Here is a 4,464-nt window from a genome sequence, read left to right as displayed (position 1 = left end):
TTGATTTGTTCCTTAAATCACACTAATGATTTAGCGTAACTATAATTATGTTTGCGTCTGATTGCTGGCTGGAAAGGAGAGGTGGTGGTGGGCTAGTGCATGATGGGATAGATGGTGGTCATGAGTTTTTTTAATTAATTTTAATTTTCCTTTGTTTTTTTTGCCAATATTACTTCCTATCATAGGTTACATTATACATAACAACGTTATTCGGAAAATATGCCTCAAAGTTTATATTATTCATAATTAATCAATAGTTAGAATTATTGTAAGAAAATCAAGTTAAGATCGAATTTTTTCTGGAGAATTTTTTTATAAAAAAACATGCAATTGTCGATTTTCATAGGATAAGTAAAAGATTGAACATTTAAAAAATGATCACATAAAAGTCAAAGCTTTATAATTAAATTTTTACCGGTGTCACATGAAGGGGTATTAGGTCAATGTGTCCCCTTTAGTTGGAAAAAATTTTGTTTATTCAATAGATAAACAAAAAAAAAAATAAAGATCATATGTATATTTATCATTCACTAACAATTTCTCAAAAATATATTTAATCATTTATTAATTAATTATTTATTTTCATCTCATACAAATAAACTATTTAATGGGTAAATATAGCTAATCTCTTAAATTTCATCAGCGATATGTTTTCATTCGGCTTTAATTGATCAATATTGTGAATTGCATGCATTATTAAACTAATATTTAGGTTTTAAAAACATGGCAACGGACAAAGTGAAAAAGGAAATATTATAACCCTTGATAAAGGTGTCATAATTTTCTTATAATCAATCTTATAGAAGTAAATACTTAATTAGGTGTGTTTGGTGGGTCAAAATTGTCCCATATATTTTATTATTATTATTATTATTAGTTTAATTTCCCACGTTACTAAAATAAGTTATGAATAACACGAATTGCGGTATTGATCCAAACAACAAATTTAATAAAGAAAAAGGGCATTGTTATATATCGCTCTTTTTTTATTTTATCACTATCTCTAATGAAATTACAAATTTATCTCTGCATTTAAAATAACATCAATAATAATAATAATAATAATATTTAAAAAATAAATAAGTAAAAATAAGGGAAATTTGCAAAAAAATACCTTTTAAAACCCCTTTTTTGCAAAGAAACACCTTTTATAATTTTTTTTGTAAAAAAACACCTTTTAAGAGACTTTTTTTAAAAAAAGACACCTTAAATCAGTTTCCGGTGACTTTTGTCAACTTTCCGGCGTTGACTATGCCAGTCAACGCCGGAAAGTTGACAAAAGTCACCGGAAACTGATTTAAGGTGTTTTTTTTTTAAAAAAAAGTCTTTTAAAAGGTGTTTTTTTACAAAAAAAATTATAAAAGGTGTTTCTTTACAAAAAAGGGTTTTAAAAGGTGTTTCTTTGCAAATTTTCCTTATTATTATTATTATTAATTTTTTTAAAATTTTTTTTTATTTTTTTTTATATAATAATAAAAATAAATTTTTTTTTAAAAAATAATATTAATAATAAAAATAAAAATAAAAATAAAAACAAAAATTTTAAAAAAAGTTAAAAAAAATTTAAAAAATTTATTAATAATAAAAAAAATAAAAAGTATAAAAAAATATAAAATAACAATAATAAAATTAAAAATAAAAATTAAATTAAAAAAATATTTTTTTTAAAAAAAATAAGAATAATAATATTTATTATTATTATTAATTTTTTAAAATTTTTTTAACTTTTTTTAAAATTTTTGTTTTTATTTTTATTATTAATATTATTTTTTTAAAAAAAATTTATTTTTATTATTATATAAAAAAAAATTTTAAAAAAAAATTTTTTTAAAAATTAATAATAATAATAATTAGAGAAATTTGCAAAGAAACACCTTTTAAAACTCTTTTTTGTAAAGAAACACCTTTTATAATTTTTTTTGTAAAAAAACACCTTTTAAGAGACTTTTTTAAAAAAAAAACACCTTAAATCAGTTTCCGGTGACTTTGGTCAACTTTCCGGCGTTGACTATGCCAGTCAACGCCGGAAAGTTGACCAAAGTTACCGGAAACTGATTTAAGGTGTTTTTTTTAAAAAAAAGTCTCTTAAAAGGTGTTTTTTTACAAAAAAAATTATAAAAGGTGTTTCTTTACAAAAAAGTGGTTTTAAAAGGTGTTTCTTTGCAAATTTCCCTAAAAATAATAATAATAATAATAATAATAATAATTATTATTATTATTATTATAAAAATAATATTGAGAATAAAAAAAGAATATTTAAAAAATAATAATAATAATAATAATAATAATAATAATAATAATATTTAAAATTATTTTAAAAAAAATTTAAAAAATTAGTCGCGCGTTACTCGGCCGCGGCTCAGTCGCACAAAATTCGCGACTCGGCCGCGGTTCAGTCGCACAAATTGTGCGACTAAATCGCGGTAGAGTTGCGCGACTAAATTTTTTTTTTTTAAATTTTAATATTATTTTTATTATTATTATTGTTATTATTATTATTATTATTATAGTCGAGAGGCAAATTTGTAATTTTTTTAACATTCAGGGATAAATTCGTAATTTTAAGGGGATGACGATAAAAATAAAAAGAGTGGCAAAATTTAAAGATCTTAAAAAAAAAAGTCGCTAATATAAGTGGGACAGCTGGTATTATTTGGAGTTCTATTATCACAAGCACACTTTTTGTCCTCAGTCACCCTATAATCACAAAAATAATATTTTGTCTGTTTTTTTTTCTCTACTTTAATTTTTTACAGTAAAGTAAATTTTGAGTTTCAATAATACTAATCATAGAAAATTTTAAAAATTATATTATTATATTAAAAATCTTTACATCAAGACAAATATTAACAAGATTCCACATGAATATAGTTTGTCTTCAGTACATACTTCAAAATCAAATTTAAATTTTCTCTATCCTAAAGTTAAAAAACTAAAAGTCGACAAACAAAAAACAATAAGAGGAGTAATAAGTTTAATTACTTAAAAATTGATTTGTCTAACCTATACCACAAGGGATATTAATGTTTTAATAAAATAATTTATCAAATACATTACCTTTTCATTTAATTAAATATATCAAATTTTACATATGTATATAGAATTGTTATAATATATCAAATAAAAATATTACCTAAAATAGCTCCAACTTTTAAAAAATCAAATTCTAAATCAAGTAATATTGCCAAGAAATCAACAATCAACCACCAAAATAATTACATTTGTCGAAGCTTTTGAAAGATGGCATTTGTTAAATTTCAACATTTTTATTAATATGTATGATTCTTTTATATATTATTTTGGTAATAGTAATTTCTTATTTATATTAATTATGAAAAGAAAATATTTTTGAGAATTATCTTAAATATAAGTTAGTTAAGTAAGATAATTAATATCTCTTAACCTATGTCTTATAAGCTTGTAGCATGGGTTAGATAAACCCATAATAAAATTTTACCATCTTTAGTAAATGGACTAAGACTAATTTAGTCGACTCTAAAATTAGATGTGCAATAAAATTAGTTTATTTTTTTACAAATTTCTCTTTTAAATTTGCTTTATTTTCATCTATCCATATTACGTACATTACAACAATAAATGTTCTCATTACGTAATAATTTCTTTAATTATTATTCACAATTTTTCTGATCTGTCCGTATTATTCATAAAATAATTTTAATATTTCATGTTCCTACTATTTTTCTTTTACTATTTGTGCCATTTAAAAATGCTGCAAACTGTAATTTGATGGACACCGAATGAGAATTTCTTTAACAAAGTCATTCAGCATTATGTTAGAGATTAGTTAGCCGTACCCAAATCTTTACAATTTTTTATTTATGCTCTCTAAAATGTTTAAAGCATGCATTTGGTTCTATTTTTAAAATACATGTAGACCAAAGTCAAAACCAACTACTCTATTATATAACCCTTTTTAACACAAATACTTAAAAGAGACGCTTTTATAGTGAACTCATCTTTATTGAGTTGATCTATGTACATATGTTAAAATGATCACTTATAATTTTAAAGACATTAATTAAAAAAATAAGCCAATTATATGAGTTCATCTCATAATAAGACTATCAAATACAAGACAAGTTAGCTTTTTTTAATGACTTTTTTTACATTAATTCTCCCTTCTAACACTAATATTTTGATCACCCGCTCTAATGGTCGCAAATACTTGCATTTCCCACCCAATTTGTCATATTTTGTATTCTAGTCTGTCCACTCTAACAAATTTGCCCAATTTTTACTTTGACATTCCCCTCTAATTTACTATTTATATTCTCTTATTTTAAACATTTAACTGCTTTTAACCAATTATACTCGATTCCTTAATCTTCACGCCAAAACCCAATCAGACTAAATGGTCAAGACGATATAGTTTTAAAAATAAAATTATTAATATTAATATATAATTAATCATCACATTCACAATTCACAAACCCAATAAAAAAA

This window comes from Amaranthus tricolor, chromosome 6 (assembly GCF_026212465.1).
Source record: "Amaranthus tricolor cultivar Red isolate AtriRed21 chromosome 6, ASM2621246v1, whole genome shotgun sequence".
Lineage (NCBI taxonomy): Eukaryota > Viridiplantae > Streptophyta > Magnoliopsida > Caryophyllales > Amaranthaceae > Amaranthus > Amaranthus tricolor.
This window is presented reverse-complemented; position numbering follows the sequence as displayed.